We start from the raw sequence: 17,971 nt of genomic DNA on the forward strand, positions 1-17,971 counted from the left end.
TGGTGATTTCTTTTCGACTGTAAGACTGGATCTTAATTTTGTCATTATCGTGTCAGTTTAGAATGGTGAGAGCAAAATCGTGGAACAGCAAACGATGATCACAGAATTGGCAAGGCGCAAAACCAGATGCGAGTACACGTGTGACCTTTTCGTGTCTCCTCGTTATAAATTATGTACGGGTTTTTTTTTTTTTGTTTTTTTTAATTTTTTTTTTTTTACATTACAAGCATGCTGGCGTACGGGGAGAAAATAAATACAAAACCTGAAAATCCTGGAAGAATATGAAGGCAAGAACGCGGCTGGCCTGACAAAGAAGAAGCGCAAAGGCCTGATCTTGACAAGTTGATAACTCGCACGATCCCCGAGTAATCGAAAAATGTTCTCGGTCAAGCAAGCCAGTCGAAGAGAAGGCTCGAGATGACGGGCCTGAGAGAAAGAGGATGAAGAGAAGAGAGGAGGAAGAGAGCGGTCCGCGTACCGTGAAGTCCGTGATAATCGGCGTATCTTTTTAGAGGCAATTCAAATATTTAGATAGCGGGTAATGGATTCGCGACGCTTCCGCGTGACCTTGGCTCTGTGCAAGTCTTCCTCCTCTTCGGATCGTTGATATCGCGCAATTGGGAACGTCGCGACCGAGCGAGGGGAAGCATCAGCCATAAGCTCCCTTCGCCGACAGGTCAACGACACCGTCAAGAGTCGTTTTCTCACTTTCCACTGGAATTTCTTGCTCGAAACTATCTCCAGCCTATTGCAGTGTGTCACCTCCGCGGCAACTCGGAAGCTGTTTTGTCTGCCTGTGTGAGTTTCGTTTGTCGGCCTCTGCGCCGCAATTAACCTCGCCTCCAATGTGATACGCATACTTAATAAAAAGCATCTTTCGAAACTTCCTGATTTTAAGCTCAGGTGGAACGGAAGGAGAACGATGCTGCATCGCAGCAAGCCGAACAAAATTGTACAACAAACCCGCCAGTATAAGCAAAAACACGAGACTAAAGGCTGAGTAAATACGCGGACAGCGTTCCTTGGAAGCTGAGGTGAGAAAGTCGATGTTCTTTGTTGCCGAGAACAACTCACCTCGGTTTACTCAAACCATACGCACCACACGTGTGTATCCCTACCGTCAATACCCTCAAGTATTAATACAATATTCTTCGTTTAAGTAAGACGAAAAAGGAAAGCGATAATTCCGTACCAACACTTGTCCAATTAAGTAAGACTGGCCCGTGAAACATCGGGCATATGAAGGTGAAAAAATTAAGAGGTAAGATTAATGGAATCTTTCAAGAAAATTCGAAGACTGTAAACCATCATCCAAAGCTTCGGAGAAATTCCGTCAGCTCCAGAGTTGCTTTACGAACCAAAACCCGATTATTGTGTTATCATTGAACGGAGTATAATATGATCGGAGGAAACCGGGTGACCGCAAGACGTTGATAGTGAGCGCGGATGTATAGGCGATGATATCTGGTTCCGCAGAACTGGTGGTAGACAGGGACAATCGGTGAGTGATAGGAATGTGGGAATTGTCTACGACCGCATCCGTGCGCTCTGACGCGGGCTGCTAATCAGCATTGTACCGCAGCTAATTACTTACTCTCTGGCATCATGTCGCGTACGCATTTCCTTTTACAGATTCACCAAACGAAAATATCACTTGATAGAGCAGTCATGCACAATTACTCAGCAAGCGATTGTACGTTATTCATACTCGCTTATTCCGGGTAACGTCTAATTCAGTGACAATGAACCACTTGGTTGTCGAAGAGTCGTAATGGCTGGTAAAATAAAATGAGCAAGCCGTGAAAGAGAGACCGCCGATTCATCATTTCACCCGCTTTTTGATCATCTATTGTTGATTATTCGCTGCGTGACGCAGTTTTCTTGGTCCCACCCAGCAACGTGAATTCCTTAGTCCGACAACTTAGTAACCCGATAGCGAAGCCTAAACTGCCGATTCTCAACCATGAACAACCACCTGCGTCGCATAAGTATCGCATACAGGGTCAATTTCAACAAACTAAGCAACATTACTCGTTGGAATTTTCGGCTTGTTCTCTACAAATAAGAAATTTTTACAAGCGGAATCACAGGATGTTGAATTATCTATCCAAGTCTGAAGTACTTCGTCGAAATTGGGTGACACTGCAGTTTCACAGTATATAAATTTATCAGTATAATTTAAGTACGATTCAACAACGTACAAGCAAATCGTTCTTTAAAAATCCCTCAGCATCTATAAAGGATTTCTAGCTTGGTGGTTTTTAAGTACCGCACATACCGATCCGCATTCGCAATTATGATATCGTGTCGAATCGAGCACGGAGTCTTGTACAGGTGGTAAAGTGAAGTGAGAGTTAGCTGGAAAGCCCCACCAGTCTTGTGTCTGCGCTACACGCCCCTTGTATAAGAGTAGGTTGTAGAATAAAATCTCTATGAAAGATCTGGCTAGATTCAACGGTAGAGTACAGAGTGCGCGACAACGTTGGCGCGTTTTGCTACATGGAACTACGCATACAATACGCGCACTCGTGACTATACAGTGATGCATGCATAAATGAATATACATATAGGCATGTGTGGACGATTACGTGGCAAAGTACACTCTGCATCGGGCATAAATTAAACGAGCCCCATTAAATGGTAACTACGAGCACGTATGTGACTATCTGGTGAACCAGTCGATGGCAAAAGATAGATATACACAAGTGCTCAAGCATGGTAGGGAATAAACCCGGATTTCCTAGTGGGATAGGCAGTTATCGGGAAGCCGATATGCAACGACGACTCGCATGCAAGTTCCCTTGAATCGGTGAATGATATAATCAATCCGATTATGGGTACACCGAAAAGTGAATGATTATGAGGACGACTGTCACTACAAGTAAAAAACGGACCCACTGCTTCAGAAACGATTCGTCTAATTAATAGGTGACCTGAGGATCTTCATGAAGGTATGTGAAACTTTACCGGTTGAACCACGTCGACAGCCCAGTCTAAGGCATCGCTCCCGATTAGCTGGATCACATGCCTAGTCTTCTTTGGTGTACACCAATCATGGCGAATGCGACACGTACAAATACTATGCGCACGCGTTGGCATGCCATGCAGTTACCCTTTGAGGATATCGTTCGTAGAATTAGAGGAAGAACGGTAATCTGTACCGCAGTGATGAGGTAACCGCATTGACACGAAGTGCTCGGGAGCTCCTCCTTCGGAGTAACACCAGCATGCGGACACTGCCAGCAATGGGACGCACACATGCACACGCGTGCGGAAGGGTTTGGCTCACGGAGAACAATTACAGGGGGCGTGTTGATTTATATATACGGCAAGATCCCCGCACCCCGTTTCCAGATCTCTCGGCTCGCTCGCCCACGCATCGGATTCCGTAACCCTCTCTCTCTGTCTCTGTGTTCGACCACGAGTGGTGAGCGAGGGCATAAGAGGGCAGTTTCGTTCTGGGAAGCGGTCAGCTTATGGAAATAAACCCGCATGTTATTAGCGAAGGGACGCGCCCCCGTCCTGCCCCTGCCCCTTTAGATTCCCCCTATAAACTCCGGAGGGGAACTTACTTCACCGGGTGTGCTAAATAAACTGTGTGGTTACCTATCATGCGTACGGTTCGTTGTTATCAAGTCCCCCCCTCACCCACCTTGATCCCCCAGTAACGAAGAAGAGAGTGTTCTCTTTTCTTCACTTAACTGCTCAACCACATCGACTCTGTCTTCTTTTCTCTCCGAGGCTTTGTACTCGAGACTTGATGATCAGACAGGTAAAACACGTCTCACGGTAAAACATCACCACTCGTGAATTCGTCAAATCCTTACATGGTTTGGAACCAGTTGATTTCTTAGCCGAATCTTCAGAAGAACTCCCCATTACTTAAGCGTCCGCGTAAAGCTGAAATAACGCGCGCAAATGCGCAAGAGACGTCGAAGAGACATTTTTGTCTAACCAGTGGAACACTGCTGCAATGTTGGTTTAATTGTTCCCTTTTCGGCAAGCGATTCGATTCGGAATTCTTGCAGGAATCCAAAGAATCTGGCAAAAGAGCTCAAATTAGCGACTATAATTGATTTCATTCACCCGAGAATCACGGTGGGACTGGTCAGTCTGCGTGTCTACACATACTGCGCATTACTGCGGCACACCAAAACGACGCGAAGGCGCGCGCGCTGCCCGACAACTTCACACAGGTTGGTTGGTATGCATCGGTGTGTATGGATATCCGTCACAATCTAGTAGCAATTTAGCAGGTGGTGCTGCAGACCCACTCACTCGGACCCAAAGACCTGTCCAAATATTCGACCGCGGAGAACGTGTCTGTCTACTACTAGGTGGCTTATCCCGTCTCGCTGCTGCAGGGACGAGGACGAAGATGGAGAACAAAAGAAAGAAAAATAGTGAGCGAGAGCAAGACCTGCGCAGCCTGATTGGTACACTCTGAACAGAAATCATTCGCATAGTTCAACGGTGCCTTTTACATCTCTCAAACGGTATTACACTACACCGTGCGAGCTTCACGAGCCACGAAGAATCGGTCACCGTGACTTTCAAAAAGAAAAAGGAAAACACGCAGGTTCGCTCCTGTTTTGCTGTGAAAAAATGGTGACCGCTTGCTGCAACGAAAGGCTCACGTATGAGTAAGTGCCCGTAATCTCGCTCTATAGGTACCTAGATATCATTCGTTCTTTCATAATGTCCCTTCTCCATTGTTCCCTCGCCTCGCTTCGCCACAGTGTGCCGCACGCACTTGGGTCCCTGGCTCCCAACTCATCTCTGCTCGGTAGGTACAGCTCCATTTCGCTCTCCCCTCCATACGTGAGGGATCCCCTCGCTGGCCACTGAGCGTTCAGCATTGCTCGGACCGATCGACCAGACGAAATCTGGTTCACGCTCCTCTTTTGCATTTTCGGTTTACCCAACGCAGTTGCCAACACCCCGAAAATTCGAGCGACATAATCTTTTGTAGGGTAATTTCAGCAGTCGCATTGTGGACGCGAGGCTTGCTCATTGAATGGTTCGCTCGTTTCCTCGCGCGCTCCATTCTCGAGTAAATGGAACACTGGGGTATCTCTGGATCAACTGTCCTTTTCCCCGGCACTGGAGCCCAGGCAGTGCGCACCCTCGCTCTACAGAGCCTCTCCGGTCTCCGAGAGAGCTCAACGCGGCCTGCTCGAAGCCGTCCAGCGCCACGGCGTGATTATTTCTGTCTCTGTCAGCACCGCGACCGACGGCGTAGTCCCTCTCTGTCGAAGAGGTGTGGCAACGTCGCGAGAGCGGGTGTGCGTCCCGAAGTCCGGTAGTGGGGACTGTGGGAAAATTCTCATGCCGCCAACTACGCTGCCCAGCGGTTCTCAGCTTATGAGTCCCCAAAAGGTTCCCCTGGGGCCGGCCGATCGCGAGGACCGAGTAACGCAGCCCCAGCTTGCGCGTTCGTTTTTCCCTCCACTTAATGACTAGATCGTCTGTAATGGATGAAAACCGCTGATAGTGAGCCGATCTGTCCAGCGTTCAAAGTTTCGCGGCGAAAAGGCAAGCAAAGTTGGGCCTCTTCTTCTTCTGCACAGAAAACCAGCGGGATGCGTAACAAAAATGATTTATGTGCACGTATTCACGTCGACAAATAAGTGATAATCATTTGATGGAAGGAAATCTTGTTGGCGGTACTATGGCCCATAGGTCATGGCGTTGTGTAGTACGTACGCAGAGTCACTCAGCCTGATCATGATTATTGAGGATCGCGTCGAACCAGCCGGAAACTATACGAAGTCGAGGTATCCTGGAGCAGCGACAGGCTTCGGAAGAACAGATTGACGCATGGCCGGATCGAATTTCGTACAGGTTTGGTCGATCGTCAGGAAAAAGCATATATGTGGGAAGTATCGTGCTTGCTCAGTCCCAACTCGAACGAAAGTTTTCATTGATCGTTCAGTAAACTACGTTATTTATTGCTTTGTAATTGACGGTTTTGTGGTCCCTGTATATACACACACGTTATACACATTGTGTCACCACGATCGTGTCACATGTAAGCCGGGAAATTATGTGCGGGTGTCCTCGGGTCCCGGAGTAGGTACCTGAGCTCCGCCTAAAGTAATCGGCAACAGGTATAATCCCGCCTCTCCTTTCCCCGCGATGATTCTAAGCTTTGAAACTAAAGACCCGAGACACTCCAGGTAGGCGCGTACCTGCTTACATCTTCACCGGACTCGCGGAAGGAAAGATGACATTCCATCATCCATGGTAAGTATCGGATGAGGGCAATTTGAATAGGAGATAGTTGAAGGTGGGCGCCGCTGACGGATGTTCCACAAGACAGATGGACGTCACGGGTGTTTCAGACTGGCCCAACCCAATTTTGATTCCTCCCTTGCATATGCCCTTAAATTTTTTCCATGGCGCAGCGGCAATCCGGTGAAGCCGAAGTGAACGAATGTCCGCTGAAGGGCCGAGAACCCTTCGGCGAGTCACCCCGTTCATTCCGGGGCGGTAAACCCGGTGATATCTTTTCTCGAATTCCTGAGAGTCCTCGAGAATCCTTATAGCCTGGTTCTCGAGGAAGAAGGAGACGCTGACGACTTAATTCAAGAGTATTACGTTCGCCGCGCATGCTGCGGGGCGGCTTCCTAGACGAATTTTTGTTACACCGCTGTTACTGCTGTAGGGCGACAAGCTTTCGAAATAGGGTTCCAATTAACGATGAAGATTCCTCAAGTGGGCCCGAAGCATTTTGGATGCCGGCTAACCGGGCCTGACTGCGCGAACGCTTCGGCAAACACTAAGCTCATTGATTGTCATTGAGCAATGGAAGCCGCATGACGAGCCCATTGTTCGAATACCAAGATCCGACGGCGTATCTAATAGCGCATTGTCGACTTTACTACGGGACCATTCCGATCTTCGGGGGACCTGCACGAACGTATGACGGGACGTTATACGACAATAACCCAAGGAGCACGATACTCTCTGCGCATACCTTCGTGCGCTGACATTGATACGACTCGAACGAAACGCCGAGTAGAGGGTGCGGCGGCAACGAAAGCACTTGTTGATTCGCCCTCGCATGGTACTATACCACCTGTTGCTCTGAGGCCAGCGCATCCAAAACAAACGTTGCGGAAAATTACGAGAGTGGTGTTGTCGATATTTTCCAGAATTTTTTTCAAACACTTCAAAAGGCAACAAGAATAGAAGATAAGGGATCATCTCGAATTACGCATTGACGGTGCGCGGTGGTCCAGATTACGAGGAAGCGATAATTCATGTCTGCCCAACGTGTCGAGGATGCCGTACGGTTCAGTCGTACCCCGTGGGTCGATGTTATTCTCATATTTCAGTGCGAAGAAACGGGCGCTATTTCACCTGCTTCGGATCCAGGTGCGCTGGCACTGATTTATGGACAGCGTTGCGCACAGTGTGCATTGCTTTTGTTCTTCCTTCGACAAAAATAATGCGCGAGAAGCGATAAACTTTTCCTTGCATACAAGCAGAGCCCGCCTGGTCACTGCCGCCGCCGCCGCCGCCGTTGCCGCCACTCCAATCTTCGTAAATGCGCGACAAGACGAAGCATCGAGAAAACCAGAGACGAAGAAAGAAAGAGAGAGAGAGAAAGAAGCACAAGCGAGTGAAGCAGAGTGCAAGATCACGGTCGCCTTTATCTTCTTATACCAAGAAGACTCGCGTGCTATTCACCGCGAAGAACCCGAAGATTCTTCTTCTCATATAAGCTTCAAGACTCGAGTAGTGGGTACCTAAGTAAGTGTATTGTGTGTGGCCTTTTTGTGAGTAGGTATCCACACTCCAGCTCATATGGTATACATATGCATACAAATGCCGAGAGAATCCTTTCGGGCGGAGAACGAACGAACGTCGAGTATATCAAGAAGGGGGGCGTGGGTGTACCCTTCCTGATTTACATACATGCGTACCCCATACGTTATTTACCGCACCGATCACCCAGCATCTCATCTCTTCAACGCGAGATGAGAGTCTGGGTTCAGTGCACCCTTCAGTCTGTCGGATTCTTCGTCCCGAGTCACGGAACGGTCTTACTTGTCTACCCATCAACCTCTAATACAGGTATATAAAAACCGTCTTCTAATATTTTCTACCGACGTACGACCTCTAAAGACTCACGATCGGTAAAGATGATCAACTCATTGCTCGCTCGTTTTACACGTATGAAAACTGAAGGAGTGGCTGGCTATATACACCTTCTTCTTTCGTGCAACGAGATCGACGAGGTTCACGCTACGTTAGGCATAGAAATGAGAATGCCAGACGACGACAAAACTGGGCGAGCCTGTCAACGATTTCGATCACACATAATTATGATAAATGCTGCTAATGACTATTGATTGTCGGGTATATTGATTTCGACGTGATCCTACTTCTAGAGAATTTTCCTACAAAGTTTGAAACTGCAGCGAAACGATTTTCTTACTTGATCAAAATCCCCCGCTGGATGAGAAGCAACGGTACATGTCGGAATGAGCGACGTATAAAAATTCTCAATAATCGATACACTGTACAGCAGGTCTTCACTTTGCCGCAATGGACCCTTCTAAATATTTTACCGAACCTGTCATAAGAGGGGAACCCCGTAGGTCAACGAGAAAAAAAATATGGTAATGTGCAGGCAAAAGAAGAAGAAGAAGAAGACGAGCGACGCCCACAAGAGACTCGATAAAACTGACGATGTTCTAATATACCCGGCGTCTATCGATGCTTCGGCGTTATGTTAATAAGCCATGGAGATAATTACTCATTAACAAACATATACTCACGATAGACAGAACATCGAATGGTGAATTCGGCACCGGAGATTCAAAGCTCATACGGACGCTTGGAAACTGTCTTGAATAAAATTGCCTCGGTACCGATAAGATTGCGCCGAATCGAGGCGGGGGATGGATTATCGAAACAATCAAAAATCCTTCCACGACGCGGCGTTGAGAGGGCGTCGAAACCTAGGCGAGCTGGCTCGACGGCTCTGGGAGGCGAGAGTAAATCATGGGAAGGATATTCGTGAGCGTGCTGGGACGGTACCAACCCCGTAGCGAGGAAGGAAATCACGGATTCGAGAGCAGGCGAAAGAGAGACGGTGGGAGAGACAGAGACCTGGCAAAGGGTTCGGCGGTTCGACATATCAGCCCGAGGTGGTCACGAGCCCGGACTTGCGCTGGCTCAAGTGGGTGGGACCCACCGCTTCGTGATCCTGGCTCCTTCGTCCCTCCACTTCTCGTTCTCTCGATATAATCCTGGTCGCCTAAGGCGAAACAGAACTTCTATGCGTGTATAGCGCCGCAAATACTTGAGGTATATACCGGTTTATCTCTGCCTTTGACCAATGGGTGGTGTCCGTTTGTGAGTTCAAATTGAGCTGAGGTTGAAACCGCGGGGTTACGAAATTGATCAAGCGAATGAGAACAAAGATTTCGAAGAGAGAGGAATTCAATAAACTTTTTTCCCGGAAAGAAACGATGTACTTCGCTTTGGAGTTATGAGAACGTCCTAAGTTGGTAAGCCATTGCTTTCTCCGAGACTGAACGGTGTATGTTACGATGTTCTTTTATTGGATATCTCCACCCGCGGAAACAACAAACGAAAAATAAAGATAAAATAAAACCGGCGTGACTTGCATTATGTCAGTGTGCAATGCGGTGGCGGGTCCGGAGACGAGAAACACGTAAGAGTAGAATTAGTACAACAGAAAAACAATTTCGTTCTAAGGTAAACCAACAGTGCATATGTGTGTTGCGTGTATTCGTTTTTAGATAGCGTGGCAAGAAGCACGACGAATCGGCCGGAAATTGTCCGAACTTTTTCACCAGCTCTCTTTCTCTCCATCTATCTCGTCCTGCTCATCTACATGTGGGATAGAGTAGCTCAATTTCGGTGAAGCATAGCCAATCTATACATCGTGCAACAACTTACGTTACAATATACGACTGAAGCTAGGGTCACAAATCATTACGGGCCAAGAAGTTTCCGAGGCCCAGATATATCGAAATATAGGCCTTGATAAATGAGCGCAAACTTAAGTGAGCGAGGAGTGTCGATCTATTTACAAGGCCCAAGTTCGTAATGTTAATGTTATTTCACAACTTTAGGATAGTCTGAAATTAAATAACCTTTTGCTCCTCCCAAGTAATTCTAAGCTTGTTAAATACGCATTCAATTTCTGCAATGTTACATTACACGTTAACGTTACTAACTTCAACCTCGTATCCATTTTTCGACGATGTGAATATGCTTCAGGGAACCAAAAGTGCATCCGAGATTTCAACCGATCAAGCTTGATCGATGACTCAAGTTTTCACTTATTTCAAGGTGTGATAATAAAAAGATATACATTGGTGGAGTATTTCAAACCATTTATACTTCCTTTTGATAGAGTGCAAAGTTTCATTTAGACTTTAGAAGACCTTACGATCAGAGTTTTATAGTTTGGAGCAAAACAAGCAGCTTCGCATTCATAAAATATTGCAAATCGGCGATTTCTCTGTTGGGGTAATTTGCATGAAACAGTAATCGATCCGCAGAGCGAAGGCGGCAACATAATGGACTCTTGGATGTTGTTTTCTCACCTCTCGAATATCTGGAGCGCTTGACACAGGGCGCTGCATGCGGCAGTTACTAAAACCTGTCCTCCAAGAGCGTCCCGGTCTCCAAAGGAGGTTATCCTTGGCTGAGTGAGCACCCATTGCAATATCGAGAGGCGCCGTTTCTTCGCAACGAGATGCAGGCGTTCACCACTGCGCTTAAAAAATACCCCGGTACCTATCAACCTAACCTGGATAGTAGTTACTCTCGAATAACGAGAACTTGTTTCGCTCAACGTCGAGGAAAGTGTGTGGGAACAATATGTAAACCCGCAATAAAGAACGCAAGTCGGGAAACATTCTTCGGTGATAATCATGAGAGCAGAATTTTGCTGTTGAACTTATCGCTGGCATTGCATTGAACAATTATGTCAAGCACACGTTACATTGAAATAACACCGAAGATTGAAACGTTAGAAAAAAAAGATTGCATTCCAGCTGTGAACTGACAGTGTTATCGTGTCCTCAATCGTTCGGTTCTCCTTAATTCGGGTTACAATTCCGTCGTTGCTTCAAAAACCTAAACGTTATCGGTGCGGCAACTTTGGACACAAATTTCGAGATTAAGTGTTATCACTGCGGATACGAACATAAGTTCAAAGAAGGAACGAACCGGGTATAGTATCTACGAAACACACATTCACACACCTACCAACACAAATGTAAGATGCAAACATACCGGCGTCGTTAAAGGGTCGGCATAATATACCGTAGGTACAGATTTATTTATCACGAATGGACACGTACAACTCGAGCCGCTTAGTGCTCCGTAATATCAGCCTATGAAGCTTTGCCACCCGCGCGAGACCGAACTTTTTTTTCTCTGCCGCTTGCCTCTCGAACGATCGTCGGTTACACATGCGCACATAAAGACTCTTTTTTTTTCTCCATCCTCGTCGATAATTACGAGAGGATTTTCAATTACGCGATGACCCTGGAACGGCGCGCTGTAATGTATCACCGGTAAAGTGTGTAACCCTTTGATTACATTAGGCACACAGTGCCGTGTACGACACTTTACCCAAAAACCGAAACTATCGGAGGAGTTTAATTTCCGAGGCATGTCGCCTCTCTTAATTCTTCTCGTCTTACTTTACGATTATGCAAATGAACGTTCGGCTCAGCCGAACCCGATATCCGAAAGTTGCTCGTAGCCAAAGACACGTACCGTTGACCGGTGGAGATCGGATTACCTTATAATCCCGAATGCGGACATAACACGGTAGCCGCCGACAATGAGAACAATAAAAAAAATCATTCGACGCAGTCCAGCTTCGGGATTTCCATAATCGGAATCAAACGGTAAGAATCGAGCGTCTTTTCTCGGTTCTTGTCTTTTTAATGAGGAATAAAGTTCCCATATCTCCTTCATACTTAATCCCGAATGCCCACGGGGCTGTATCCTGCATGGCCACCCATATTGAAAAGCTTCAATTGAATTGTAGGATATACGCCGGTCACTGAAATCAATATTACCGAGTGTGATTTCAGTTCCACGAGTCCGAATACATTATTCGGCTTACGCTGTAATCCTTTCGAAGAGGCGAATTTATATCGATGATAAACTCAGCTCTCAGAAGCTTTTACACGTAATTGGAACGGAGAGAGCATCTGCTGATGAAAACAGAGCAAAGATAGGAAGTTGCCAGTATCCGATTAAAGGATTGTTACGGGAATTGTAGGAAGAAGAAATCTAAATTCAGATCACCGTCCAAAAGCCGATGATCAGCGGCGCCTTATTAGTATAAGGGAGAACTTTGGTATTCGATAACCGAAATAAGAAGAATGGGGTGAAAAATGTATAAAATGCAAGTCGCGGTGGCTGGGCTGCACAACATCTAATTGGAACACGATTCTGACCCCGAAACCCAAGATAGTGCGGAATAAGCTGGTTGACTTGGTCGAAGGAAAATAAAGGTTGGGGCAAGCGAGGAAGGGCCATAGTTGGCATTTGAATCTCGTTAAGGGGCATGAACCGCCAACGTGGCAGGGGGGCCATACAGGATGTGGGAGGTTATTTTTTCCTTTTCATTATCTTCATATTTTTTTTCTCCCCCGAGATCCTCCGATGGTCGCGCGGATCTTGAGAGTCAACGACCACCGTAACACGGACAATATTCTCACTGATTCTCTTCTTGTTTAATATCGGCCTTGTTGCGTTGCCCTCCAGCTTCGTTTGATGTTACGAAAAAACGTCAAATCTATACGGAATATCTCTTCATATACACAACCGTGGTGTTATATCCTCAAATATTCACCTGAGATAAAATCTCCAACCATTTAGATCCTCGTCATATGCACATGTATTATATACTATGTATATAATTCTATAAAGAGACCGATGATAAACCGCTACGCGTGTGAAAGGAAAGATAATTGCCATTGGTGGATACCGCAGCAGGTACTACAGTACAGCGGTTCACCCACGCGATAAGTTACGAGTAATTTACGAGTCGTAGACTCGCAGCTTGCCTATTTTATTTTTTCACATTTTTTTCTTCCTCTTCTCTTTTATTTTTCCTCACAATTCTTACCGTAAGAAGTTGTTCCGCTGCACCACTTGCATATAAGCGCACTACTCCGACGTTCTTTTTCTACCTCTCCTTCTTCTTCTCGTTTCAACAAAAATTGCACTTTCACCCAGCCAGTTTACCGCGCGATTGTAACAAGCTGGTAATTAATGAAGATGTATATCGTGTTTAATTACTGTCGCGGGGCAAAACATTGTCCCCCCACCGTAGCTTTCATCGCAGTTAGCACAAGTTGGAGCGGGTTGGGTTAAGGATGTAAAAACCGTACAGTACAGCGAAGAAATAATATGACAAAAAAATCAAAGTAATAACATTCCAAGAGACGAAGGATATCTGCATCTTGGAAAAACGGCGAACCTCGAGGCGCGCGTTAAATCAGATGTTCCCAACCATTTCTCTTGCATCTCCGGATGCGAGTTATGAGGCATAAGACTTGGACACCGTTATAGTTGGCGAATGGCGGTCGAGGTGTGTGAGCATCCTGAATGACCGTATCCATGGGGTCCATAAAAGACATGTGCTAACATGAGAGTTCATGATTCAGCGATAACTTGAATAACAGAACGAAAAAGGCAACCGATCCCCGATTAAATCAGTCCGCCAATTTGCATCGATTAAATGTTTATGGAGAAAGATGGCGGGAAAAATGGTTCACACGAAAGCTGGGCCAGTTTTTTTCATCGCCACACAGTCAGCGGTGCTTCGCGTACTTTGTAGAGGTCTACCGGAGCACATTCCTTCCTACCGGAGGCCGCGCACACTCGCACCTCCATAAATCCGATCTCTAAAGGCAATTACTAGAGAAGACTGTAAGTTCCGCTCCTGTAGCCTCTATTCTTGAGTGTCACGTGATAGCTGCACGGCGACAGGGTGCTACTGCAGTCTGCAACCACGGACGGCCACGGAGTAATGCTGACGGACGGTACGCAAGTTGTCGCAATTAACGCTTTGACGGCTGTGCAAAATGAATTGCCTCGCGCCTCACTCCGTTATCACTCCAACGTATTATTGCATCCAATTCTATTCACGTCGCGGAATTTATGATCAATGGTTTTTTTCCGAGCAGTAAACTTTGGTTCCTCTAACAAGGATATTCGTACGGTAGTACATAAAGACACCGATGGTTCAATTGCAGCCATAGTGCCAAACGACGAATATTAAGACTTGCCAAAGTTATCGTGAAATCCTGAAACAGAGTCGTTCGACCAGCTGTATAATCTGGCGAGCAATTGGACTGAAGGAGTGTCGATCTGAGCAAACATATCTTCATTGAAGGCGGTTGATTAAGCCGACAGTTCATGGATGAATCATGAAATCGAGTTGACTAGTTAAGTGGCAGCTAGAGGCGCGCCGGACGAAAACACGTTCGCAGAATGAAACCGACGCTAACTTCAGCACCTCGACGGGATAAGAGGGTGGTTCCAGCAGTAATGAATCGACACTGTTGGACGGTGTGCATTTGATCCAGTTTTTCAAAGGTGAATAATCAGCTGCTGCAACAGCGTCATGAGTGTTCTTAATCCGGGGTGGAATGAACGCACAATTCGGCTTTGAGAATGGCGAGCAATTAAAGTTGGGCAAGAGTCACGTACCATAGGTCACGGCATGCGGTTCAAACAGCGACGATGAAAACGAAGATGATGACGAGGAAGAAAAAAGGAATTTAAAGAAGCGCGGTTGCAGCCGAGATGCGCCGCTGATAGCGACGAGAAATTATCAAACATAAATTCCCGGCTATTATACATATATATGTATATAACGTGTGTAGGTTTTCTGGAATCGCTGCATGCGTGAGATTGCATCGCGCGTCGACCTAATGCAAGCCCATTTCGGTTTGCCTCTTATAAACCGCCGTATCATCCTCAAATATGGCACAAATGGCTGTTCATTATCCTCATCATTCAGGCTTAAAACTTATTGTTATTATCCTCCCGAAGCCACATGCCGAGGAAATTTTTCAAACGCAATATAACGACGAGCACTCAGATAATCACCACTTGTTCTACTATACAGCGGCTAATGCAACAAATGAAGGGCTGATTATTATTAACAAATAAAATTACAAAATTTGTCAAGAAAACGAAAGACGCTCGAGACCGCGAAGCAGATCGTGGAATAAAAATTAATCAAATGCAATTCTTGAGCCAAACAACAAGTGAAAATAGTCGGTTACTTTCCTACTGATCGTAGACGAAGAAGATAGCAGAGGAATGGAATGGCATGATTCATACCGCTATCACAGCAATTGCACGTTTCACGGAGACTATGGGTTTTATCGTCGCCATCAAGGGCAGCGCAGGGCAATGTCGGTTTTGCCATTATACGCTTTGCCTTGCGCTTCGACGAGTTTACGATCACAGGTGCAAGTGCGTACCGACCAGCAAAAAAACTGGATAAACTTGCGGAGACCGCACGGAGCGATTGATTATTACAATTTCCGTCGCACCTGCGGCCAGTCTTAGATTACAACTTGACCTGCACTGGGAAAGTCGAAGAGAAAAGAAAGCAAACAATTTCCAAGCCTTCCGGAATCTCTAGAGTTTTTTACGGTTCCACGTCAACGTAAGCAAGTTCCAAAAAATTCTCACCGTCTGGTACGTGCTTGAGGAATGAAGCAATCGTCTCAGGGTACGGAGTCGACTCGTAGCTGGTGTCATTTGCCGAGTCAGCGTGGCGGCGGGCTGTTAACCCCTGTCAGTGTGTAGCCACCGTGTTCCCATAAACGTTGGCTGCGCTGCAGGTACCGCGTTTATGTTTCGCTACCAGGTTTTCCGCTCCTGGTAACGTCAGAACGTAACCCACGCTCGATATGGCGGGCGATACAGAGTTTGCACCGGCCGGCGGCACGTAATAAAACGACGACCAAGGAATTTAACGGCGTCATATTCGAATTTCGTCGACTCATCGGAATCACACGTTTCAATTCTCAAATTAATCTCCTCTCAAGCCAGATTACATATTCCCGTGGTAATAAACGGACCTCGAGCAAACAACATTCCAACATTCGAACTTTCAGACTTCTGCTTGTGGAACCGAGATAAAATGATAAAAAAAAAGCTGCTCACACCGCATACCCGTGGCATTTTGGTTTGGAATTTTTCGAGTTTCCGTTTTGCCCAGATGGATATGTCTCTATGCAAATTTGCGAGTCGAATGGCATATAAAAATCCACGCGTCCGCGGTACGAGGTACAGTTACGAAGCTCGGCTAGCCGATCCATCCCGGTGATAAAATCAAACGTTCGGCGATAAAATCCTGTTCCGTGGAAACAGCGCTGTAAGCTCGAGATATGCGAGGCTGGTAGGGGAAGTGGAAATATAACGAGAATGAGAAGGAGAAAACCCACCAGCAGTGGCTTCAGGTTTGTGCGCAGGAACTTGTTTCACGAACTCCTAACCGCGCCGCCTCGTCGCGTTTGTTTCGTGTTGGTGTAATGCCCGATGGGTATGAGGCGATGGGCTCCGGATAGCTGGAAATGGCCCACCAGCTCGGCGAGCACTCCATTATTCGGGAATAGTTACGACGACAATCATTTCCTTGGTAACGCGTATCTATCTAGCGCCGAGCTTTGCGCCGCGTCGCACTTTTGTGGTTAGGTATAGGATCTTTTTTTATTTTATACATGTATATAAAGAATAAGAGTCCTTGAGTACCTTTAAGTTCAATGAAACGATCATTGAATAGAAATTGCCGCATTTGAAATACCGATAATCTGAAAAATTCCCACCAACCTCACCGCCCTCCGATGCGGAGTTGATAGCGGGATGAGATGAGCAGAGAGAAGATCGGGAATTTAAAAGTTTTCGGTTTAAATGCCGGCCTGCACGATAACGCGAGCCAGTTGAAAAAGAATTCGAAACGCGTACCAAAATGTGGAGCTTGTAAGCGAACACCACCAACGCTCTACGGCGAGCCCGCGTTGAGATAAGATCGAGAACCTGATATGGTAATAACAAAATATGAAAAATACACCATCGGCGTATACATATATAATATGTATAATACACAGATGATATCTAGGCGAAAAAAAAGAAAAAAAAAATTCGAAAGAATTATCGTACATTGTGCCTGCGCTGTGAAGTCAACGACTCTCTTTCTACCTTCATGCTCACCGGTTGGTTGGGTGGAGCTTTGTATTATATGGAGATCAGCCGATCATCCCGTTCCGTTGAATCGTGCGTGGTCGTGGCTCACCATCGATACTCTTTATTAATACAAGTATATAAGATCAGAGAGTGCATTGTAGCAGCTGAGGAACCAAAAGCGATACTTATTTATCTCCAAGAGCGCATATCATCATCCTCTTTACAGCAAGTATTATATGAACCAGAACGAACTCCCTTTATACTCATTTGAATCCTGCATCGATGATACATAAATCTATATTCTGCGAGCTATTTTCTAATAATGGAATGTTGTAGACAAGTTCCTCCAGAGTTACCGTTTAAGGCTCAAGTGCAGGATACGCCACACGGAGTAGAACGTGTCGTACAAGCTCTGCCGTAGCTTCCACCCGCACTTCCTGAACTCCATTTGTTTTCTAAGCATGGTTGGAACGAGGGAGTACCTACGCCTCGAGAGCAGCGCCGCTGAGCGTGTTTAATCTAATCCAATAGTGCGACGGAGTTCTCGAGTCGCAAAGACTAGACGCTGGACTTGGCCGAAAGAGGACGGAGGACAGTGACAGATGCCGGTCATTGTTGGGATGCCGGGGAACCTGAGATTATACCGAGTATCTCGACCATGCGGCGCGGATATTATGTCGAGATGTATATACTGTAAAAGTAGTGTGGGCGCGAATGCATGTGACCCTTAGAATCAGATCTAGGCACC

General features: G+C 46.3%; 1 protein-coding gene across 4 annotated transcripts in view; it reads right to left on the bottom strand.

Moving 5' to 3' along the window:
• The window catches only part of LOC124298941 (neurogenic locus Notch protein), a 155,984-nt gene that overhangs the window by 52,087 nt on the left and 85,926 nt on the right, over window positions 1-17,971 (bottom strand). The gene's annotated exons all lie outside the window — the stretch shown is intronic.

The sequence above is a fragment of the Neodiprion virginianus genome, chromosome 2 (assembly GCF_021901495.1).
Source record: "Neodiprion virginianus isolate iyNeoVirg1 chromosome 2, iyNeoVirg1.1, whole genome shotgun sequence".
Taxonomy (NCBI): Eukaryota; Metazoa; Arthropoda; class Insecta; order Hymenoptera; family Diprionidae; genus Neodiprion; species Neodiprion virginianus.